Source organism: Phasianus colchicus, chromosome 2 (genome assembly GCF_987193195.1).
Source record: "Phasianus colchicus chromosome 2, bPhaCol1.hap1.1, whole genome shotgun sequence".
NCBI lineage: Eukaryota > Metazoa > Chordata > Aves > Galliformes > Phasianidae > Phasianus > Phasianus colchicus.
Genome location: NC_143437.1, coordinates 13956885 through 13982798, shown reverse-complemented (window position 1 = coordinate 13982798; position 25914 = coordinate 13956885). Strand labels below are relative to the sequence as shown.

Here is a 25914-nt window from a genome sequence, read left to right as displayed (position 1 = left end):
AAGCTGAGAGAATGGTCCAGAAGACCAGTCAACAAATAATTCTTACCTTTCTGAATAGTAATTCAGGACTGCGTAAAAGCTTTTTCTGTCTTGGTGTTCATGGCACTTCAGTAGGAAAACTTAAAACTGTATTTGATGTTCATTGCACATAAGTGAAGAGGTATGATCCCAGTGGCTGAGATCTGGCATTAACGGGTTTTCAGAGAGATCTTGACAGTGATTTTTGGGTTGCTTGGCATTCTGTTTGGGATAGAATTTTTTGCTGAATGCTGCAGTGTAGGTTTTAGGGCTATTTATAAAAAAGTACAGCCATACCAGCACATGCTGATGTCTTCAGATGTGCACAGGAGCAAAACTTAGCTCACTTAACCAGACTGCGTCACCTGTTCTGTACAAAACTATGAAGTGTAATGGCTGTGTTTTCTAAACAATTTTGAAAACAAATCGGCTTGCTTTCAGTGGTTCAATTTTGTCTCATATTTCACATACACGGATGGACTAATGAGAGTAGCAAGTTTCTGCGGTATAAACTAGGAGCTGCTCTTGATTTACGCTAGAAGTTTATTTTGAATACTAACCTATTTATTGAATTCGGCATATACCACGACTGCTGGAGTTGCTTGGCTCCTTTTATCCACAAGGAAGGCAGATTATTTTCCTGCTGGAAGAAATTGTTCTTCTGTTACTACGTAGGGTTTTTTAGTCTTAGCAATTCTGATTCACCCAACAAATGTATTTGTACATTCACAGTGAAAGCTGGGTTGCCAGTTTCTTTTCCTGTAGTGAAGAGACCAAAGTTAGCAGAAAAGTTTATCTTTTTGCTGTAAGGCCTGGTCCACTGACAAGCACAATATCTATGAGGACATCTATCTATTCTTAGTTAAGAAAGAAGGAAGAGAGAAAACAGTATCAAAATACAAATAATTGGATGGCTATTTTGTGAGAGAGATTCTGCTTATAATTTGTGATGAGCACAATTACTGAGTTGCTAAGGCTGGGCCATTTAATTACATTTCAAATGGAAAATACTACGTTGTTGCTCTTAATTTTCTCTTTGTGGACCCTTAGCAACAATCTGAGTCCCCAGGGGTCACAGGGAACTCCAGGGCCAAAATCTGATTTAAGCCTTACCTGTAATTTGCAAAGAAAAAGAATAATTATTTTAATCTGGTTTAGACCTCAGCAACTGCATTGGTGTTCAGTTGCACTTGAGGTCTGTGATATCTGTGTGGTGAAGTATTCAAGAAGTTATGAGCATAAAATCATTCATTCTCTGCAAAAAGGATGTATCCAGGTATTTAAGACCAGCTTGCTTATGTCGTCTTTTGTATCATTGTTTATTGGGACAAAAAAGAAATGAAAATGTTAGGAATGGTCTGTCTCTTTTTTTTCTCTTTTTCCTTTTTTTTTTTTTTTTTTTTTTGGCTTTACAACCTGTTGTGGAAGAAAAGGTAAACTTGAGGCTGCAGGACTGTTTCACTTTTAGCAGTTAAATTAGTCTGAATTAAGGATTGCTCTGCGTTTCTTCCTGTGCAACCAAGATTTCAGTATTTCTGTCAAGAAATTTGGAGACTTACTATAAGACCACTGGAAATTTTGAACACAAACAAGACTATGCAGAGATACTTAACGGATGAAAAGCAAAGGATCTTCGATATTCACATAACCAAAGAGAAGCTGATTTTTATCATTTAATTTTGAGATTGTATTGATCAGTTTACACCAAACATAAGAAATTTCAGAACCCTGAGGTAATTCTGTCCTAAAAGCTGTAAATGATTAAAAATAGTTGAGAAGCAGCTTCTGTTTCTGCTGTGTGCATTAGGTGTGGCATGATGCTATTGATTTCAGTGGAGCTGTGCTAGATTTTACACTCGTGTAACTAAGCTCAAATTAGGCAACAAACTGCCAAAGACAGGGCGAGAATATCCAACATGCATCTCCCATTGAAAACTCATAGTTTGTATGCCTGAAAATATTTCATGATTTGTTTTCCTAACAGTAACATATTTTGAATAATGGATTTATGCTAGCACTAAGCTGACTTCAGTTGACCCTAAAAATAAAAGGTCACTTTTACATGTAGTTGTGAGATGGTGGATGCATCCTGTGTAATTAGGAGCTGCTTAAGCCAGAATTGAAGTGCACTAGCCAAAAAAAGGAGAGCTTGGGGCATCAAAGAACAGAAAAGCACCACAACACACTCTTTCCTTAGAAAAGTGTAACATTAATATTTAATAAGAACAAAATGTCTGGCAATTGTCTGTTTTAATAGATTTCTTTTTTTGGCAATGTCAGAAGACTTCAACATAACAAGAAACTACATTCTTCTGCTACTCTCATTGCTGTAATTATGATTGCTGTGGTTTTCAGTGCCTACTATGATAGTTGGAACACTTTGTGCACCAGGTTTTTGAGGCAAGTGCTGGATTCTCAGCACGGACTGGACTGTATTGGCCGAGATTTTTGGTTTGTTTCTGATATTGTTGTGATGTCTGTGTATGCACATGCACACACACACACACACACACACACACGCATGCATTTTTGTTTTTATTTCACTTGTCTATGCTTCATCAGATTTAAAGGATATCAGATCAGCTTTAATCCTGACTATACGCCTAGTGGATGCTCTCAATTCTAGGCTTCAATTTATTTTACTTTGCAGGAAAAAAACATGACATTGATGAAAGGGTAAAAAAAATAGAGCTTCTGTCCTAATGTATAGGAGTTCTCAATAGGTTCACTTTAAATTAACCATACAAGATCTTTTATGTAGTTTTCAAAATAGAGCACTTTTTCCTTTCAAAATGTTTTCTAATGCATGGAATTCTTATCAAAATTTTTAATTTTTGAACATTTTCCCACTTTGTTATAATTCCTGTAAATCTGCTGCTTTACTTGTTAAGTGGCTGTTGTCCTCATGTCCAATACTGTGCATACTCTGATCCGTAACAAGAAGTTATTTCTAGTAGAAAAAGGTCTTAAGTAGCTTACTGTTTTATTAACTAAGTAATAGCTTGCACAATTAAGTCTTGTTTATTTTTAGGGAAAGAAAGTGATTCTCTGCAATGGAAATTTCTACAAAGTAATTTCTGATCTTCAAAAAGTAAGTATTTTCTAAATTGTTTTAACATTTGAATCAACTATATAACTTCAAGTTTTAAAATATTGTTTCATGTTTCAGTGCTGTATGGGTAGCTCTAGTAGAATGAGGAATGTAATCTGAAAGAACAATAGTCTAGTTTCATGTTGGGGATAGGCTTTATTAGGAATTGAGGTCACAAGTCTACAACTTCAGAGAATGCTGATCTCTCTTGAAAACCAGATATCCTGACGGTAAGAGAGGTGTGTGTGTGTGAAGGGTGATCAGTACCACAGACAGTTGAGGGTATTCTAGGTTCTCACTGGTGTTATCTTTTTGTAGTAGCCTAATATTCTGTATAACGGTAAGCAATAAACCTTTATTTCGCGTGAAGGCCTGGCTAAACTTTTGTACTTATGTGGAACCATTCATAAAACATCTGCAAAGGCAATGGAAGAGTTTTAGTCTCTATGTTGTTCTAACTGTTTCTTCTTACCTCAGATTTGGGGAAAAGTGTTTTATTTTTTAAGCACTTGGGACTGGATCACCTGCACAACATGTTGCATTCACTTCATGCATACTTTAGTCTGACTGTAGTTTTATATATGCCTTAAACTGTAGTTTAATCCAGCAGGCAGCTAATCACCAGACAACTCTTTTCTCACTCCCAGGTGGGATGGAGGAGAGCATCAGGGGGAAAGGTGGAAGGGAGGAGGAGAAAAAAAACAAAATAGAATTTGTGGGTTGAGATAAAAACCTCTTTACTAAGAGGCAGGGTCAAGCACTGGGCTTAGGTGAACCTCGTGAGGTTCAACATATCCAGATGCACCTGGCTCATGGCAACCCCTGTTATCAGTACAAGCCTGGAGAAGAGGAAGCTCCAGGGAGACCTTAGTGACCTTTCAAGATATGAAGAGGAACTCTAAGAAAGAAGGGGATGGACTTTTTAGCAGGATCTGTTGAGAAATGGTTTCAAACTAAAACAGAGGAGACTTAGGTTGGATATAAGGAAAAAAAAATTACAATAAGTGTGGTAAGGCACTGGAACAGGTTGCCCAGATAGGTGGTAGATGCCTCGTCCTGGGGGACATTCGAGGTCAGGCTGGATGGGGCTCTGAGCAGTTTGATCAAGCTGTAGGTATTCCTGATCAACCCAGGAGAGTTGGACTAGATGACTTTCAAAGGTCCCTTCTGACTAAAACCATTCTATGAATCTCTGTAACGTGAAGCTGGGCATAATATTCAGTGGGCATTCCTAACCAGAGCAATAGTTTAAAAAAAAAAAAAAAAAAAAAAAACACTGCAGCACTGAGCCTGCTGCAGTTCAAGAAACATTTGGATTGAATTTTGGATAGTCCTGTGCAGAGCCAAAGGTTGGTCTTGATGATCCTTATGATTCTCTTTTAGCTCAGGATATTCTGCAATTTTATTCGTCACCACATTGTAATTGATTTTTATGGAGATGAAATGAGATAACAATGGTATATTTACAGGTTAGAAGTGCAGAACTCTTGGTTGAGTGAAGGCATTTTTGTTTATTTTTGAAGAAATTCTCAGTGTTCTTGTGTCAGCATTTGTATGATAGTCTCTGTCAGATATGAAGTTGAGAACATTCACCCCAACCTCATTATCAATCACAAAGTGATTATTTTCTTCATATCTTGTCTTCAGTAAAGAGCCAATTGCATCCTGTCTGTGTTAATACTATTTATGTGATTGCATGTAGTATGACTAAAAAACCCCACTTTTATATTTACGTGGAATATACAAGGAAAGGCCTCATTCCATGAGGAAAGGCCTCATTCCATGATTTAGATACAGCTCAGGCTTTTGGAGTAGAGTGTTCTGCTTAGGAATTAGCATCCTGCTGGAGTTGTCACTGGTTGTTCACCCCAGAGGCAGGCAATAATTGAGTGTGACTACACTGTAGAAATACTAATGTTTTTCTCAAACTGATGTCTTACCCACCTCCTGCTTTGAAAAAGCTGAAATTTCTTCCTGAATGGAGAAGAGAAAGATGTAATTTAAAGCCATTAGCAAAGATAACTTGAATTATAAAAGACAATGAAGATTCTCACTACTAAAATGCTGTCCATTCATGTGATTTAGAGTGATTATTGAATAAGTGGATCTTCAGTCCAGAGTTCGTGAACACCTAATGGAGTATTGACTAGAATCATGAAAGGCAGGAATATTAAGAGCAGGCTCCTTCAGGCTAGAAGTTCTTGTGGCATAGATAATTATCCTTTCAACTGCCTCTCTCTAGGGCTTGTAAATAGTGTTTGTCCATCCTGCTGTATGTGGAAGATTGAAACAAGTTCACCAGAGGTTCTGTATGCTCTGATCTACACTGGCAGAGTGAGGAAAGAAGAGCACCTGAACCTCAAGGTTCATAGAGGGTAATAGCAAAATGTCTCAGGTTTGTCTTGTATTCAAAATCACTGACTTAGTCATCCAGTTGCTGAAGTTTTCTCTTCCTATTGTGCTAATAAAATACTAGCCAGTCTTCTGGCTCTTTTAAAACCTAGATTCTTAAGGGTACTAAAGCTTAACAGAGTATGTGTACTCTGATCTTTATAGCTGAAGCAACAACTGTTCTTACTTTAACAGTTGGAGTACTTCATAATTCTGGATGACAAGCTCATTCACTTTCTAGGGCTTCCAAAATACTTACACATAGCTGCAGACATCTTCCTGTAGCTGTGAAAGTATTGCAAGTGCAAACACAAACACTGTTAATGTGATACTGCTCACGCCAACATACTTCTAAGAACTGCATGCTATAATTTCTTAAATTGCACTGTTTGCTGTCTTTACTTGAAAAATCCAAATTCTGATGAACATCTATCCATGTAATCTCTTTGCTACCATCACAGAAATATTTTGTGCTTGTTTTCCATATGCCAACGTGGAGCTCCAGAAACTCAGTTTTCATACCAGCACTGCATGTCCATCTATGTGATGGGTTTTAGTCCTGAAGTATTTGCTTCCTGATCATTAGATAGATCACGGTAACCATTCCCCAAATGGAAGTTATGCTTTAAAGAGAAGAAAAGAGGAATTGCTTGTTTGAGCCCAGTGCAATTTGCTGGGTTTGCTACCCTCAAAAAACAAACAAACAACAACAACAACAAAAACCAAAAAAACCAACACGTTAGTTTTAGACTTTCTGCTCTGGATATCTTCTTACAGTCCGTGAAAAGCACATCAATAAAGATATTTTTGGGGGTATTTTCCATTTGAGCTGAGTTAAGATGTGTAACATCTATTCTATCTGTGGATTTTACTTCTGCTCTCTTAATCAAGTTCATTGAATCCTACAGTCCATCACATTCTATGTGCTTGTTATCTTTGGCTTCTGGAAACTGTACTTCGTTAAGTCTGAAAAGTTATTTGTTGCTTGTAAGTAACATGCTTAGCTTACTTACTTGGAGTAAGTAGGTTTCCCTTCAGATAGACAATTTCTTTCTTTTTTTTTTTTTTGGAAAAATTATCATATTTCTAGCACATTTCTAAGTCAGGAATGCTTAAAATATCTTGTCATTAAAACTTGGAATCAACAACATAATACAAAAATAGAGAGGAAGAAGAAAAATAAATGAAGCTTACTGCATCCAGATGAAGCATTGTTTTCCAAACATTCTTTGCTGCTTGGGGATCACGTATTCTCCATACTATTCTTTGACAGACTGTTCTGTTTAATTACAGCAAAATCTAGTGGTGAGTACATCCTTTTGGCAAAGGTGGGCCTGAAAGGAGCAGGAAATATGTTCTTAGGAGAGTGTTCAGCTGAAAAAGGTTAGTGGTTTAGAAGAAGGGAATAGAACTAAAAAGCAAGTGGTAACAAAAGCATCTAGATCATTTATGGTGGTAGGTACTACATCAGTTGTCAGCTTCCCTCTAGCAAACAGTTCCCATTCTCACTGCCAGCCTCTGATTTCTTGTCACGGGATGTGTGTTTACATCTACAACCTATGTAAGTGACTAGTGAATTAGATAACAGATCTGACCAAAAATGGGACTTGCTAACTAAAATCCTAAAGGGTTATTTTTTCAGATGACTCTTTCCATTTGTGCTGTCAGAATGGCAGATAGTGAATGACTGACTAATGGATTTCTAGAGAAGTTTTGAAGTTTACCAGATAACTGCCTCAAAACTATTCATGATTTTCTAAGATGAGAGCTGTGTATATCCCATTGTTTTGTGGTAGGTCTATCTTAAACATGCTGGAATCTTCAGACATTCTGCTGCAACAGAAATGATAATAGAGTTCTTGGCTCTTTATTGTTTTATTGTTTGATAACTGTATATTAATTATAACTCAATAAAAAAATTTGGAAGGAATAATTAACTTATTTTTCATTCCATAAGACAAACTAGCAATCATCAGCATGAGTCTAATGTGTGAGGGAAGATTATCCAATAACTGCCTACTGTGAGATTCTTGTGCCTGCATCTAAAGCATCTGGTGCTGGCATCTGAGACAGTGCTGCAGTAGGTGGGCCTTGGGTCTGATCCAGTCTGTGTATCTGTATCCATAATTTACTGGGAAAGGTCAGACACTGAATGATGATAAAGGCTTCATATTCCCAAGTGTTCCTGTGTGCCTTATTCTTGTTGGAAATGGTGTGTGTATATATATACAAGTATGTGTGGTAAGTAAACTGAATTACCAGTTGTCTTGGGCTGAGAACAGTTGTTATCTTGTTTGGACAGCTCTTTATTTGACTGCCTTGTAAAGCTTTTCCCTCAATATTTCCATCTTATTCTTCTGGAAGAAGAATACTTACTGTTTTTGGAAAGGTATGGAACTGCTAGATAAAGAACTAAGCTATTCTGTTATTTAATTCAAAATTTAGATTTCATCAGTGCCCAACACTAGTGCATTGTTCCATTAAGAAATGCAAAGAGTTCATCTTTTATGTGTAAGTGGGCGATATGGGAAAAACTACAGTGAGTGAGAGAACCCAATCTGAAAGGGAGGTGAAATATCAGCTCATGTTGCTAAGCCTCAATGAAACCTGAAGAAAGTGGAGCTTTTGTTTTAAAAAATAAATAAATACATTTGCTCTATAGTCTCAGTTTACAAACATTGACTTCAGTATTTTTGGAGCTGCTTTTCATACTGATTTTTTTTGCTGTTGCTTGTTTGATAGTAATTTGAATTGACTCTGGTTGTTTGCTCAAACTAACTGGCAGGAGTATGCCTCTGGAAATTGAGAGGAAAGAGTACAAAGAAGTGGAGAAAATTATTCCCTTTCCAGTTTCTCAACCTAAAATTGGGTGGCACGGCTCCATGAAAACTGAAGGGCAGTTGTGGGGACAGAGACGGTAGCTGATGATTCCAAGGGATGGCTTTGCTGTTAGGTCAGTGGGATTTTTTGGCACTGTACTCAACTCGAATGAGGTGTATGAAAAATAAATGGTGGGCTAAAAAATAGGCAGAACAATCTGGAAAGTACAGGAGAACTGCAAAATGAAGTATGATAGGAAAAGCAGGTAATACAATAATAAAACTGTCAGATATAGGAAATATGTTGTGGGGGAGGAAGCAACAGGTCATGTGTATGTATGAGTTTGGATAAAATGTTTTATTCATTATTCCGCTCTCTTCTACTGGAACTGCCTGCCAAATCCTACTATTGATACTCCAAGATTATTTGCCCAGTAGATATTTTCTTTTAAACAAATATATATTCTTATGTTGTGTGAAAAGTGCATTCAGCTTCAGGTCTCACTGATTTTTGGTGAAACATAAAAATTACTAAACTACTGCCAAAAAATGTGTTGCATTTGGAAAGGAATTTTTTTCCCCTTTCCTGTGCTTCCAATGTCTTTAGACCCCAAAGCCATGGAAAATTTTGCAGGGATGTTTTGTGTAGTTACATTTCTGGTCTGCTTTAAAAGAGAGCTGCTTGGTTGAGTGTTCAAGTAAACAGATTCTAATCAAAGACAAAACTCCCCATCAAGCTGTGGCTTTGCCAGAACCTACTTTTGTTCTAGTTTTCTTACCTGTCCTAGCTCTGTTACTCTTTAAACAAGTATTATGTTAGATAACAGGGAATTTGCTTGTGTGTTTGTTATGGAGACTACCCTATCGGCAGTTGTTTACCATAGCAAATCATATATTATCCCAATATCTATGAAAACAGAGATCTGAGAAGATTGCATACGCTGTTCATCAGAATGATTCCTTACAGGCAGTAGAAATATCTGTGACAAATCAAATTAACATTCAAAATTTCATTTATAATTATTGAGGTTATGATTTTTTCCTTCTCTGTGTGCATCCTCTTAAGGTACTAAGTGTAAATTTTCTAAACATGTTGCACGAGCTAGAGAAGTAGGAAATAACTCCTAGAAGAACTGCTGCCAGATCTTTGAAGCATGTACTGAGTTATTGAATCTGAAACACAATGTGCAAGAGTTGCTCTGCCAAGTTTTGAAAGTTACAGTATGTGGAGTGATGAGACTCCTTTTGTTTTACAAAAAATAACTAGATGGCAAAGAGAGAGATATGGAATGTTGTTTATTACTTAATGACACATACTACTTTTCAGTTGTTTATATTTTTAACTGTTGTTTTTTCTTTTCATATTAAATGTTACAGTGAGAAGCTGCAACTTGAGTAAATAGACTTCTAATTGCACTTTTTGCTGTTTGATCTGTAGAAGACTGAGAATCTCAAGTGTAAACAAGATCGTTATAAGCTCTTTTGCAGTCTGGGGTTCGCAGTTGGGATCATATCTTCAGAGGTGCTGTAGTCATTACAAGTAGTTCTTGTGCTGATCAAGATTACTTTTCAAGATCTGCAAAGTCCATTTCCCAGGCTTGTTTGTGTGGAGGAATTCAACCATTTATACTTGTTTTGCAGTGAGTGTTTTCATAAATGGGTGAAGGAAGCAGTGCCTCACTTACTCACTTAAATTGAGTGGTGGATGATCAGACATTTATATCTGGCTCCTGTTGGTCAGCTACTGACAAGTTTGAGCTCAGTCTGACAAAATCTCATTCAGTCATTTTCTTTTTGTTCCTTTTCTTGGTTGGAGATTTTAGGCTTTATAAAACCACCGTGTCTTTCATTTATACTTTAGAAACTGTATGGGAGGAGAAAAGCAAAGTGACTTGGCTGTTAAAGTATTTGTGGTTTGTGTTTGGTTTGAATTTATTTACGCTGAACAGCTGGCTCTTTGTATTCAGGAGGTCCTTTCCAGCAAATTAGGTGTGTCTGCCTCATGTTGGTACTTAGCTGATCTTTCCAAACTGTTTCTGAAACTATTTGAAAACCAAGTAAGTGTCATTAGATTTTTACCTAATAAAATACTGTTTCCTGCACATTGATTCCTAATGTAATCCATTAAGCCATTTAATTCCTTCTTGGAAAGGCAGATATATTAAGGGAAGCTTATGATTTGATACACCTAGAACTTGAGTTTGCTAAAGTTGAGGCTGGTAACCATCTTGCCTTTCAAGAAGTAGTTCTGACTGTTCTGTCCTAAATTTGAGAATGAAGGATTCATATCAAACGTTGGTACAGTATTTGCTTGTGGTTGTGCTGGAACTCAACAAGGTGAAATCTCTAATTTGGTGGAGTGTTTTTTTAATTGGACTGAGTAATATAATTTGTAGGAAAAAAGAGAAATACTTGCACATACAACCATATCTAAATCACCTGGGTCTTTATGATTGAAAACTAGCTGTCTTTTTCCATGTAGACTTTTATGGCCTGCTTTTGTGTATACACATCTGGTTTTTAAGAATTGTAGATATGCATCTTGCAAGATATTTTGATGAGTCTGAAAGATAAACTTTAAGAGATTTTTACATCATTTCTTTTATTGTGTTGGTTTAACTTGCTTTTTTCTGTTCCCTTATCAAACTGTTTGTTGCACACACTACAGAATATTTATTTTTCTTTGTACATTGTGCAATATAAGCAACTGGTGAACTGGGGAATTAACTTTTCTAAACTGTTAAACGGTTAAGGCAGTTTCCATGTGATTATTTTTAAGGAAAATACAGGCTTTTCTATTTTCATGATTGTGTTTTCTAATGTCACAAAATCTGAAATCTGATTTCTCGTTGTTAGAACTCTCCTGTGTTGATCTGAAACTCAGTACAAGTGTGTTTTTTGCATTCACTTTAATGCCCATTTTGTCTTGCAAAGGTATTGTAAATTGGTGAGAGCATGAGTGGGAATGAGAGCCTAGCAAAGGCGTTACAGCAAATGCTTTTTAAATGTGAGGTAATATAATTAAAGCAACGCCATCTAGAATAGGAGTAGGAGCTGAAGCCTCTTCTGCATTGTGGGAGCACCTGATTGCGGACTGAGTATTCCTTTGTGGAGCTTCATTTTTCTTTTCTCTTGTATGATTCTGCAGCCTATCGATTCAATCTGTTCATCCAGTAGACTCTATAGAGAGCTTTAAGAAGACAGGGTTTGTATATGAAGAGATTGTATGTGCACATATATCCTAAAACTACATTTTCTAGGAAGCTTTGCTGTTTTCTATGTGGTGTGCTTTCACTTCTGCAACAGTAGCTTAGCAAATGGGATGCCAGAGGCTGGTGTTGCTAAAAAGCATTTCTGCTCTACATGAGTAGATACAGATACGCTGTAGCTGGGTGTGTGTTGTAGGAAGGTGAGGTTTTGTTTTTTTGTTTGTTTTTATCTTTGACGCATTCTGGAATTTTGGCTGCATGTACTCTTTCCATTTCTTACTGTCTGCTGGTGTACACTTAGCAACTGAACCTTGGCAGCCAAGTATACAAGACAACAGGTGACAGAAGACCAGGAAATGATGCTATTGACTCTGCTACCTCTTGGACATATGACCTCTGTTGAATATTATGGAGTAAGCTTTATGAAACATGCAGATATTGACCATAAATTGCTTATCAGCTTTGGTTGATTTTTTTTTTATACATATTTATCTTCAGACCGCAAGGGATTTGTTTCTGTATCTGTGTATTTTTGCTGGTATTTGATGTGTTTTGGTATAAATATAAACTTGATTCAAGTGCTTAAATGTTAAAACAGCTTCCCATGTGTTTTGGTTTACTGCCAGGGAAAGGTGAACGTTCAGTATAAATGCTGTATTTAAACACTAGTCAAATATTTATTATTGTTGAATGAATGACCTGACAAGGATGTGGTCGAGCTAAAATGTACAGGCTATATTTCTGAAAGTGGAAAGCTTTATTAATATTTGAAGAATGGCTTTAATTAGTCTTGACTGTTGGTAGGTGTGTTCACTTTATCAATGTACATGCAGTATAGCCTTTTTCACTAACTTATAATTGGCAGTTTCCCATAGGAAATAATCATTATTGGTATTATAAAAGCACTTTGTATCTATCACACTTGGGAAATGAAAGTTTTGCAGAGGTCAAAATAAAGTGTGCCCCCAATTATGCTAATAATTCATACCACAAATGATCCACTGGAAGGTTTAATAGCTTGGTAGTACACTCAGACTTCCTTAGAGTAGGAAAAAATTGTATTGCATTTTGATATTCTACAAAAAGATTAAAAAAAAAAAAAAAAGAAAAGGAAAAAAGCTTCTCTCGTATAATCTACCACCTGATTTGTCATAGTGACTTGAGGATCTTAAGGTTTTGTTTTTAAAATAATAAATCTAAGAAGTGTTCCACTTCTTTTTTCGCTTAAGTAGAAAAAAAAACCTTTCAAAACAATAAAGCATGGCATTTTTCATTTGCAGTTCGATGCTGTAATCTTACACACCTATGTCCTTTGCCGCAGAGAATATGTTGAAGTCATTTAAAATAGTTATGTTTAAAAAAAAAAATAACCCTATTAAAAGCCATTAAAAAAAAATTAAAACAAGCTGAATTTTTGGTTTGCTTTGTCTGTCAAATGAATTTCCTCTGAGGTAATTCACTTTTGCGGTTCACTTTAAAGATCTAGTAGCTAGACTGTCCAGAACTTCTCAAAACATCAGAAACAAATCTTCGGCATATAGCTAGAAAATATTTGATCTTCCATCTTCTCACTGTTGTTGCATGTTCACCAGTCAGGTCATCTTTGTATCAGATTGTCTGTTTTACATGAAATTGACTTTTCTTTAGGAATTGTTAGACTAAAACATTAGTGAAAGGCTAAATGGGATAATGTACTCCTGAGACTGATTATACTAATACACCTGCAGTCAGTGTGCATCTACTGAGTTCTTAAACAATATTAAAAAGGGCCGTCTGAAAGCTAACATTTGCAAATGTCTCCAAATTGAATTATAAATGTCTCTGGTAAACAAAATGTTTACTGTGTGTTGTCAGAGCCACTTAAAATGTCTGGCTCTATCAGGTATGTATGTTTTGCAGCACACTTGAAAAAAAAACAGCGAAAGAAATGAAACACATAGCTTAAGTTTACTTGTGGTTTTTTTGAAAGTGTAGAACTGTATTTTAATTATACATTTCCTAGTTGCAAATGTTTTTTTTATCAAATGATGTCTTTTCTAAAAGCTTTACTTGAAGAGAGGGGCAATTGGTTTGTTTCTCTTCTTAGATGAACTGTAAATAAGGAATGTTGACACGTATGATGTTCACATAGAGAGCTGATCAAAATTTGCATACGCTGTGATTTTGAGCTGCATTAGAAAAGTTACTGATTTCTGCTTTATTAAAGGTACTGTTTTGTTTCCAGCAGACATTAGAGTTATAGCAATGCTGCCTTCATAAAATGTATGCTACAAGAACATTCTTCTGCAATAATTCTGTGAAAAGCAAGACTTTTCTTATGCAAACATTTTTATATTAACTATATTCTGGTGCAATTGACTACACTTGTACTTATGGAACAGAATGGGTGTGAGCTGCTGGTAGGCTGGAACTTGAATTTTGCTCATGTCCTCCTGCAAATATTCTTCTGTTCTGACATCTATTCTTTCATTCTTAGTTGTCAGGTGTTACGCTTGGTATTAAGAGCACAGACCTTTAGCCTCTGCTAGTTCTCTTCAAATGCAAGTTACTTTTCTTCAGTGCATAAATGTCTCTATTACTGTACTGTTCCTGTTCATACATAGATGATTATTTTAATGAAAACACACATAATCTTGTGTCTAGAAGATAAGGGCAGATTTGTTACATTTATGTGGTACAGTGTACACATGTAATTCAGTGCAGGTTTCTGATTTCTGTACATTACACGCAAACTCTGTTGTACTGTATAAAACCTATGTTTTAAGAGTCAGGTGAAGAATGGAAGTTAAAGAGCGAGTCCAAAAGTAAGCTTAGCATCTGTGGTGAAATACAGATCTATATTTACAAACAGTGAGATGCAGAACTCCTTATTTAAGTATTGTTTCATTGAACTTTTTAAGTACCGTGGTTTCTACTTCATGGCAATGTGAACAATTAAAACCGTTGAATTATTTTGACTGTCCTAATTATTTTTTTTCCTGTGAAGCTTTCTAATACTGGTCTCATTCTGCTTACTCTACTAGTGAGTCAAGTATGTCTCTTGATTATATGTGTGCTTTTAGACCAATGGGGACAAACTGAACCAGTTTTTCCTTCCTTCCAGGTGCAATTATGGGTCTCAATATAATAAAAATAAAATGATTGAATATCTACAGAGGTTCATATGACATATTTTCCATTTATTTTAAGTTTTGAAGCTAGAATATCTTAATTGATAATCCCGTAAGGTTTATTTTTTCATGAGCTCTCTTTTATCTCAGAGGTTCTGTATTTTCAGGGTATTGCTAGTTCTTCAAAACGTGGCTATCAGACTATTGTAATTATAGGCTGAATTCAGCTTGCAGTTAAGAAGAAAAAATCCAATGTTGTTAGTGGAGGAAAATCAGATTTAAGGAATGGAGCCTGAGAAGTCCTTAATTGTTCTAATCCCTGCACAAATTTCCAGTCAGGACACTTCACAGTCGCTGTACCATCTTGTGTCAGTTGAATCTTCCTTGATGTGAAATATAAGGAAGATCTGTTATTCAGGAGTCTGCAATATAGCCTGCTGAAATCAGTGAGATCAGCTTTTCCATTCGTGTGAATGTGCTGTAAGAGAAATCAAGGAGATTCATAATTATTTTTTAAAGTCTCTCTGTTTCTCAAGTTAACTAAAGTTTCTTTCATTTGGTTGGCAAAACTGTTGGCATGATGAGGGTTCCTTACAAAGTCTTGCAGCTCTCATCAAAAGCTTTGTAGCCGATGGAGTTTTTGATAGCATGAGTGTTTCCGTTGTTCTTTTGCAACTTTTATTTTAGTGCATATCATACGTGTCCCTGTTCTTGTGCTGATGTGATTTTACTCCCATCCTATAGTGTCCTGTAAATCTATCAACGGCAGTGTTGACTTGCAATGCAGGAGTAGATGACTTTTTTTCAGTAGTTGATTTTGGACACCTCACATCACTTAGCTGTTTTTCTGCCACGTAAGAATTCTTCAAAGAAAAGTGCCTCTCCATCTGTCAGCAGAGCAGTTAGCATAGTAAAACCAGGATGTCTGCCGGTATCATGATATGCTTCTGCATTTCTGGTATTTTTATGTGGCAGGAGCTATTCTGTTTGAGGAATTATTGCTCTCGGTTCTCCTCTTAGAATTTCAGTTCCATTAAGGTTAAAACAAACAAAAAAACTAGAAAAAACAAGTATCCAAAGAATGTTCTGGTGTGATGTGTCCCTTAGTACCTTTTTTTTTTTTTTCAGATGTAGAGCTAATGTATTTAAGTATACTATCCTAATCCTTCAGTACTTCCTCAAGCATTGATTTTTATTTTCTTTGCTTCAGTAAAACAAATGGTCCCAGGCTCTGAGTAAAGGGAACACTTCCCATGCATCTCATGTTCCTAAACACAAACTTTATGAAATTGTTAACTTTACAGAAAACGCCAAAAATCAATGTGGAGATCGAGGGTTTTCTTGTTTTGTTTGTTTTTTCAGTGTTTGTGTGGAAGGGCGAAGAAGTTGCTTCTATGCTGTTTGTCTGAGTTCTAATGCAAAAGCTGAGCAAATTAGAGGTTTGTGTTTTGCTGGACTGAGCAAACAATGCGGCCACTTCTGCTACCTTTGTTTTGCTATTCTTAAAACTGCATTCAGAGTAAAGTAGTGAGTACCATATTGATTTGCTGCTGAAGCAACAGATGAAAATGTCAGTCTCCTTAGTACAAATGGGAACGGTGCTTTTGTTTAGGATGTCAGGATTTCAACAGCTGTGCTGTCTTAAGTGTGCTGGCTGCAGAAATTAAATGTAATTAAAAACTAATTCTAGGTTACCATTAGGCTAGTGCTAATGGAAAGAGTCCCTGACCTCTTCATGGATAATGTGCTTTTCATCACAATTAGATTTTTCTCTTGTTTTTACTGCCCATATGCAATACAGTATTCCTACGTAAAAGATTGTTCAGCCCTTTCTCAGTGGCGTGCTTTCCCATTGTGTATCTCAAGTATAAGAGTTTGCAGACTGCAGCAGAAGGTTAAAAACAGCTCTCAGGAATTTGTTGAATTAACGCTTCGTTGTAGGATTGCTGAGTAGCATATTAGAGCAGTGCACACGTAAAATTTGATGGGTTGGATGTGTTAGGTCACTCTTCACAGCTAAATGGTGTAAAGAGAAAATGATGATGTTGTACAACTCTTCTTTTTTTATTTTTATATGTTGATATTAATGTAGCAAACTTACAGCTGAGGCCTTTAAATCTCTGGTTGAGTAGTTTGAAATCTGGTTTGTCTTGCAGGTAAAAATGTACAAATGCCAGGTGGAGAACATCAGTAGATTTATATTTTTCGAGTTCCTCTCTTTTTTTCCACAGCAGCAGTGTGGAGTAGGATATATTGTTGACAGTGCCTTTTCTAAAACTTTTTTTTTTTTTTCACAGAGAATTCTCAGATGTTGTAGGTCTAAAGAGTATTTAGCAATCAAAAAGAAAAAACTGAGACGTTATTCCAAACAATCATTGACTAATATGCAAGAAGAGTGTACTTCTAGCGTTACTAGCAGAAGTAACTGTAGTTAGTCAATTGTTAGCCTGGACGGAGTTTGGGTAAGTGGTTGTATTTGTCTCCATAATATTTCAGTACTTTCAGAATATGTTTTAAAAGCTTAATTTGGCATTGCTTAAAGTATTCCCTCATCATGCAGAAGACAAAAGCTGTAAGGTTTGTTGTATGAACAGAGTGTAGAAGGAGTTTGGCAGTATAAAAATCAGGTGGTTTTTCCTGTAAGCTGTTTCCTGTTTGATGTACGGAAAATTCTTCATCAGTGGAAGGTAAGACTGACATAAATGCAGCCAGTTCCCTAAACAATTTCAGTTATTATTGATATAGTGTTTAATTCTGTATTAAGCAGTAAATAGAAACAGTCCTTTTTTGTTTATGCAGAGATTTAGAAATAATTATATTGCCCTTAATTCTTCTAGTTTTTATTAGGAAAGACATTGAAGACAAATAGAACGGTGACAAAGCTAATAATAGGTCTTTTATGCAGTGCTGGGTTTTTTTTTTATTTTTTGCCAAACTGGAGCATTTCTACATCCTTGTGATTTTAGGTTGAGTCGTCTTTTGTAAAAGTGGAAGAAGAGAAATATAGTGATTTAATTCTGATTTGATTTCAGCTGTGTTGATTCAGGTCTTGTTTTGAAAGCTTCATGCACAGAACTTTATTATTACTATTACTATTTTAATGTATTTTTTGAAAAGCGATTAAACTGTGGTCTCCAGTTTCTTTTGGTCATGCAACATTTCTAGAGTTTTACTGCTCAGCTTGCATACTTACTTTTTTGATTACTGTATGCAGATTTATAGTGGTATGTCCTTACCAGCAATTCTAGTTCTAAGGACAGCTGTGAAAGTGTACTTGGAGTTCTTTTAAATAACAAGAGAAATCCTGGAGCCTCAGAAACTAGGAATGGGAGTACACTTGTGTATGGTACTTAAATCTACAGAGTCTGACTTATTTCCTAGTGTGCCTGTTCATCACATTGCTTTGTATATTTCATATGCAAGTATTTGCCTAAGTAATTTTTAGGGACAAGTTCTAAGTACACTAAGGCAGCTATTATCTTCAAAGCCTCTACAATGCTTCTGGCACTATAGGAGCATGTAATTGTATGAATAATTGAATGTCATCTACTTGAACAGTTAGTAAAATAGGAAGGCTACAGTGAACGTATTCTTTGCTCGTTGTCTCTTCTGCTGTATGTGGTGGACAAATGTAAATATTTCTTACCTTCCTTTGGTGTTGTGTTTTGTCACACACAGTACAGCTATTCCACATAAGGCAATTACTATTCGTAGAAATAGTTTTTAGAAATGCCTTCTTATGCCACCAAACCCTCTGAATCAGGAATGCCAAAACTCCTTGGGTGTGCCAGGGAAGTACTGTGCAGAATGATCACTCTTTAGAGTGTGCATGGTCTGTCTTTTCCTTTTCAGTTTTTGTAGTAAATGCAACTTGTGGGAAGAGGATGAGGTTTTGCATTGTCTCTGAAATTCAGCAAGGTGTATGAGGGATGGCTGGTATGCATCAAAGCTGAGACTGGTGAGGAGTGCTGGATCAGATGCAGTGCTGCTGTGCTGTGGGAAGGCACGAAGGAACTGTTCTCACAGGATAGCTTGCCAGCAGGTCTGAGCAGTGACAGGGATGACGGCAGTAATACTCCTGGATTTCTGCTGCTCTTCCTTAATGTGGGAAAGAAGGCAATGGAAGAGCATGTGCTAGGCTGTTTGAGACTTTGTATTCAGTGGTCTTTCTCTTATCTTCCAGCCCAGCAGCTTTCCTGAACTTAGATGGATTTTATCTGTAGTGAAAAGGCACAGGCACCATTACTTCTATCCTCAACCCCTGCAGCTGTTCAGAAATCCTTGCAGTTAGTGGCAGCTAGATCTCTTGTGCAGTGTGATTCTGGATTTCCTTCCTCTTCTAATGAAGGAGGGATTCACCTTTTCAAATATAGAGCAGTAACCTTCTCCCTCCTCCCACTTATTTCAATTATCAGGTGTGCACTATATCAAGGAAACTAATTTTAAATTAACTTGTCACCCTACATCCCATCTGTAGGGGTTTACAATTTTAAACCAATTGCCTTTGAGGTGACTTTATATACTGCTCCATTAATATATATGTATCAATTCTAGGGCACTTACAAACTGTGGAGTAAAATATCCTCCTGAGCAAGATGAGGGAACAGATGCAGTTTGCATTTGATTTGCTTTAGAATCAGAGCTGTGATATGTCAGACTTGATGGTGAGTGTGGGGCTGTGAATGACTTATAGTAATTGTATAAATACCAAGCTATTTTAGGGCAGTGTTAGACCAGATACCAAGTACCAGATGAACTTTATCTTGATTGTGTTATATCATCTGTGGATATTTTATTAAAATATAGGAGGGACTAAAATTGCTCATGCCTGGCTTGTCAATACTGAGATGACCAAAGGTATTGACTTCCACTTGAAAGCATTTTACATTAATTTTATTAAAGAATTATGTAAATAAAGTGATGGGCAATAAGATGGTATTTATGAGACTGGTGAATCCCTAGATTTTGTAGTTGTGTATCATGCTGGTGTTGATGATATGATAGAATAAAATTCCTGTGCGATTCTGTGCTGCTTTTGCTGTTACAGCTCCAGGAAGGGGAGCATCACGCTCAGGTCAGCAACTAGCTTACAGTACAAAGGCTGCAGTCACCTGGGGGTAAGAAGCAGCTCTTTCTGACTGAAAAGAGTCATACTTAGTTTTACACTATAATGCTTATTTTGTTCTTAATTACTTAATTCGTTATCCTGAGGTAAATGGCATTAGTATTGTGATAGAGGAAAATTCCTTTATTTGGGAAAGGAGATTTCTTTTCCTTTCCCTTCTACGCCCCTACAGTTGTGCCACTCCCAATGAAAATCTTTCATCTTTGCTGGCAGGAACGCAACTCATAGCTTCTTTTAAAGCAAAATAGAGCCTCCTTTGCACTTCTAGGTACATCTGCAGAAGAAGGACTAGGACGTGAATAACCTGAGTTCCAAAACCCCCTGATTGATCTGTCCTTTTCTCTCAGACACCCAGCTTGACTAGGCTCCTTCTTGAAGGGGCGTGCTAATCCTGAGGGGTCACTTGGAATCAGCAACTTAGGAGTCAGGAGCAGCAACAAGGGCAAAGAAAAGGTGCATGTGAGAGAGGGCAGAGAAGACATGAAACTGCCTGAACTGTAGTGTAGTGGCAAGGGAAGATGGCATCTGCAAATAACTACATTAGTGTGTGACTAAATAAATAAAAAACCCCTCTCAGAGCAAGTGTAAGATTTTATCATTTCATTAACAAAAACCAGACCTGGTAGATGCTTAATGAATCTGTCATTGATTGTTAAAAATTAACTAGACTGTTGTGCTTCTACTTAGTTTGTGTACAATAGTTTGCTTGTTATATGTGTAGTACAACTTCTGAAATATAAGTAGAAAAACACAGTTGCCTTTTGGAAGTTTCGATGACCAGTTCATAGCAACAGCAAATTAACCCATTGATTAACAGTTCCAACATTCAATCTCGGTGTTTCAGTAGCAAAAAGACTGATCATTGAGCTCCTAAATTGCAAAAGGTGCTAGCTATGTGCTATGATTGCAGAAAGGCTACTCATTTGAACATAATACCAAGGAATTTATTACAGAGGCCTTATATTCAAAGATCTGTGCAAATTCTGTATCTGTGGCTCAGAAAGAGTCAAAATACACTGAAATTGTAGGATATTCTCTCTGAAGAGAATATGCTTCAAAAACAGGATTCATAAACAGACAGACATCCAGCCATGTGATATACCCAGAGGCAATCTTGCAGAATGAAGCTGGGGAGGCTGTTTAGCTCAGTAACACGGGAATATTTTCCACAGCTTTGCCTTAATAGCTTTTGCATAGATCTGTTTTTATTTGAGGGGGTAAAAAGGTGATTAAGTGGTAGTGACAGGGAAAATGAGACCGATTGTGGAAATAAAGCTGAAGACTATTTTAAATATATATTCAAAGATATAAATTCAAATATATTCTCAGTTAACTGCTAACTATTCTCACTATATATCATGCAGCTCTGTGTACACATGCTAATGGAACTATATGAGGGTGGCTGGAAGGATGCTTCCTACATAGCTAGAGTGTATAGTGGTTTTTAGACTTTGTCTAAGGATCCTTACTTATTCTTTCTTTGCTTATGGCTTATGAAAAATAAGATTTCTAACCATACAAATGTGCTTCGGGTTAATGTTCTGTGCACAGTCAAGACTAGTCAGGGAGGTCAGAGAGATGATAGTCTTACATTCTTGATATTATTTTGAAATCGATGTTGTAATGACATTCATTTCTATGTTATGTAGATACAATAAAAAATGTCGGCTTTCCATGTGCCCATAGACAAAACAGAACAGAACACTGAAGCAAACCATCAGCAACTCCCCAGAGTATCTGCTCAGTTCCTTTTTTATTGTTAATGTCAGTCTGCCTCATAGAAATATTTTTTTAACAATGAAACATGCTATACATAGCAAAAAGGATCTTAAAAAAATGCTTTATTTTTTTCTATACCCCCAACACTGGAGTTAGACAAGTAATTCAGTAGGGCAACATACTACAAGTGCATAAAGAAGGGAAAACATTTTAAAAATAAAAAAATTACCTACAAATATACTTCTATATGGATAGTTTTTTAATATCTGTATATATGTCTATAAATATAGTTATATCTGTTTTTAAATTAGAAATATGGAAATATATAAAATATGTTTTATAAATACAGGGTTAACCTGGATATATAGTTGCATGCATGTGTATGTTGAGGTACCCTTTTATAATACAGAAACAAAAGGAAAAGAAACTTGGAGAAAAAGGAAGAATAAAGAAAACAAAGTAGTTGCTCAGTTTTAGTGCAAATCTAGTTTGAGGAGAATGTCCTGGGAAAAAAAATGCAGTGTTTTTGATAGTTTCAAGACGTAGGTCTCTGAGGATACTCAAGTCCTGAGATGTGCTCTCAGCATGGCATGTTCTGAATCCGGTCTCTCTGGAATCTGTAAGATATGCAATGTTCTGGCCTGAATAAGGCCTCTGGAAACAAATTGTGGGTGCTGAAGCTCCACGGATTTGTTTTCATGGGAAGTAAAGCACAGCAAAACTGTGCTTGAGGAAAACTTAAAGATTGATAATACTATGATTCTAAGATTGCAGAAGACCACTATGATAATCTAGTTCCAACCTGTCAATCCATCACCAATATACCCACTAACCCATGTGACTGTGTGACATCTACCCTATTCTTGAAAACCTCCAGAGGCAGCAACTCCACTACTTCCCTGGGCAGCCTATTCCAATGCCTTACCACTCTTTCTGTGGAGTAGTTTTTCCTAAAAACCTGAGCCTTCTCTGGTGTAATTTGAGGCCATTCCCTCTAGTTCTATTGCTAGTTATGTGGGTGAGGAGGCTGACCCCCTTTCCAGTAGTTGTATAGGGTTATAAGGTCTCCTCTCTGTCCTGCTATAGATTTCAACGGTATCATTTATATTTATCAGAAGGCAACTAGAAAATAAATAGTGGATTTTTTCCTTCTTTCCTCAGTTTGTTTACTTTGTGCATTAGAGGGTGCTCCGTGATTTACAGTTCCTCTTCTCTTCAGTAGTCAATAAGGCATGCTCCTGTTTCACTTGTGGTAGAGATCAATTTAAAAGGTTACTTAGTCCCAGGAGAGAGAAGCATGCTTTAGAAAATAGGTAAATGAAATTGTAAAATGAAAGAAATAGTTGGGTAAAACTAGGAGAACACAGTAAGATGAAGTCTCTTGGCTTTGTTTATAACATACATACTTCTTACTTTTTACTTGGCACAAAGAGGTCAGTAACGCTGTGATTTTTTACATGGCTAAGATACATTACACTTCTTTAGTGTCTCAACCGAAACTGCATTGCAGTTAGATGAGAGGGTTCCTTCATAGGGAGACAGGCGTAGACTGTTTTGCTTTGGTCAGGGAACAGTAGTAACTGATTGTTTTAGGGATAGGCCCACAAAACAGGGTTACTATTTCCCCAGTAATAAGTCTTGGGAAGAGATTAACTGCTAATGTGCAATGAAGAAGTGGTATTTAAATAGCTGCTGTTACCACTGTTAGCTTTAAACAAATAGAAATGTGTGTACCCTTACTGCTTCTCTCATTTTTCTGTTTTTATAAGCATGGTTTAAAGCTATGTAAAGAAAAAAAAGCAAGTATGGAAAGGAAGGGCACGTTCTAGTACAGGAAGATGTTTTGATGTCTTAGCTACTACGTGACAATTTACTCCTGTACTCCATGAAGCTGGCTGTAAGGAATAGCTTGTTTTGATTTTTTTTCACTGTTCAAGAGAAATACAGCTCAGACTTTCAAGGATTTTTTTCTTGGTGACCTGCAACATTCTTTGTTTTTGTTTTTTTGTAAAACTAAAGGTTAGGTGGTGTGTGGTTTTAGTTTGTTTCTTCTTTTTCCTCCGCAGAGCTTAAGCTTTAGAAAGGGAGAAGACATGCCAGTGTTGCTAAAGACTGATCTTCTATTTTGGTTTGGGAACTTAGCAAAGGCAAATCATGGAAAAAATGTCTTGGAAGTATGAATAGTAGCTGTTCTGCATTATTGGAGTATTGCTTTGTACTACGTAACTCAAGTACGTGCTCAAGGAATTAAAGTGTCGGCAACTTTATGAAGAGAAAAATCTGTAAACATACTTGTAAACATATATTTTCATTTTTCAGTCTCCATACATATGTATGGCAAACCAGATTAAATTTAACAGTATTTGTTTGTTTTCTTTTAAATGTATTTTAACTTCTGTGCAGAATTTCCTTCTTCTGAGTCTTATTTTCTTTTGGATGGAGTTAATACATTTCTTTTGCATTTAAAAGAACTCTGCCTTTCTTGTTAGCATGCTGATAAGTGTTGATCTTCTTGATTCCTTAAGAGTAGTAGCGTACACATTAAACACTTCTGCTGTCAAATTAGGATTTTAAAAGACAGCAGCTTTTAAAGTGTATGATGGGTGTATGCAGCTGTATACTTTCGTTTTTTCTCAACTCTGATTCTTTTGCATCAATTGCAGCACAAATACTTTTTGTGCTAACTGTGATTGAAGACTACCAAAACAAAGTAGAAGCATGGTGCTTATTTCAAACTTGTATGGTAATGGAAGTCTGCTAGACATTTCTGGAGGCATAGTTCTCAAAACTGATTGGGATGAATCCTATAATGACAAGAATCAAAAATGTATGCTTTATAGCTGGAACAATTGTCCAGGCTGTCTTTAAAGAAATTTATGTTTATTGTGGCAGTGTGATATTGCAGTTAGCAAAATTGTCTAATATTAATTAGAGTATTGTTCATGTTTGCTCGGGCATATTTTCACACTTAATTTGCTTGTAAGCTATTGGGAAAGAGTACCAAAAAACCCCTTTCTCAGTAAATCTTTCTTCTTAGTGGAATTACTTCAACTCAAGTTGATGACTGCTTTGTTTTCCTCTCTTATTGGAGCAGGGTTGTCTTTCCTGAGACATATTTTTGGTAATATTTTTAATGGAATAAATATATGCTAACAAATTTCACTAGCAGCAAAAACTGAGAGTATTTTATTCAGAGGTTTTAGAATAGGTCTTTAAATGTGTTTTCTTTGATCATTTCAGAGAGAATTTGGTTTGTGTGTCATGCAACTTTATTTGTGGGACCTGTTTCATTAATGGCAGTGTGAACAACTGCTGTCATGAATTTGCTTTAATGAAACAGAATTGTAATAACTTCAATGTGTGGAAAACTATCATGTCTCATTTTTGTAGCTTCCACGAGCTTTGAGAAGGAACCTGTTCTTATGAAAGTAGAGAAGTTTAATGTTAGTCAATGAAGAGCATTTAGGAGCAGGTGTAATATGTAGCGGTTGTTGTCTGTTTAGTCTGAACTAAGAGAGAGAATAGCTTTTCAAAGACCAATATTTGAGGATCTTCATCAAAAGACTACTGCAGGGTATGTTTTGAAGATGGCTTTTGTTTTCTGATTTACTCTCCATAGGTATGGTTTGGTTCCTATCTTTCTTTGCCCTTTACCATAGACTTGACTTTTCTGGCTATTTGTTTGGAATGCTCTCAGTGATGCTCCTCTGAGCTGTGTGACGTGAGCATCTGAAGCCAGTATACCTTCCTCTGCCTTTATTCCTAGGCATGCAGTGGTGTGGGGTTTTTGTTTGTTTGGTGTTTTTTTTTTGGGGGGGGAGGGGTTGGTGTTTGTTTTTAATATTATAAAAGGCAGTATGTGATAATATTGTTTTTTTTTCCACCTTTTTTTCTCTTCCTGCAGTGAAAGGATTTTCTTTGTGTTTTATTTTATTTATTTTTAACCTAAGGGATGATTTGTTACTATTTGAATTCAGCTTCACATTTTAAAAGATAAGCCTACTTTATCAAATTGGAAATGTAATGGTTAATATAATGGTTGCACATTTTGTATCTCTAGGAGATAATGTTTGTAAGTGAAACTTTAAATGCAGTCAGCTCTCTTCATAGTGGCAATAATCCACTGAATAACTGGTACAATCTTTGTTGAGAAGCTCATGCAATTTCTGACTATAGACTTTTTCATGGAGGCATAGCAAGTCTTTTCTGCAGCTCAGGTCATTCAACCATTCCGTTTCAGTGATTAGCTCAGCCACTGAGAAACTGATTGAGAAATGGAAAGGAGTATCTTGTTCTTCTATGAATAAAAGTGAGAAGACATCAATATCTGAAGTTTCAGAGGACATAGTAAACAAAACCAACTTGTTCTGTTCCTTTACTTTGAACAGTACTTTTTATTCTGTAAAGTCAATTAAGTCCAAAATACAAGTTA

The 25914-nt window shown here is 36.3% G+C and overlaps 1 protein-coding gene across 11 annotated transcripts in view; it reads left to right on the top strand.

Moving 5' to 3' along the window:
• PLCB4 (phospholipase C beta 4) overlaps positions 1-25914 on the top strand; it is a 201971-nt gene that overhangs the window by 17030 nt on the left and 159027 nt on the right. For 5 of the 11 annotated variants that reach the window (XM_090134835.1, XM_031597991.2, XM_090134826.1 and 2 more), the window contains exon 2: positions 3050-3109. The exons of 4 other annotated variants lie outside the window; for them this stretch is intronic. The gene's annotated coding sequence lies outside the window, so the exon portion shown is untranslated. Of the gene's footprint in view, positions 1-3049; positions 3110-16970; positions 17101-25914 lie in introns of those variants that run through there. 2 more of the 11 variants (XM_090134832.1, XM_090134830.1) reach the window with 1 other exon arrangement.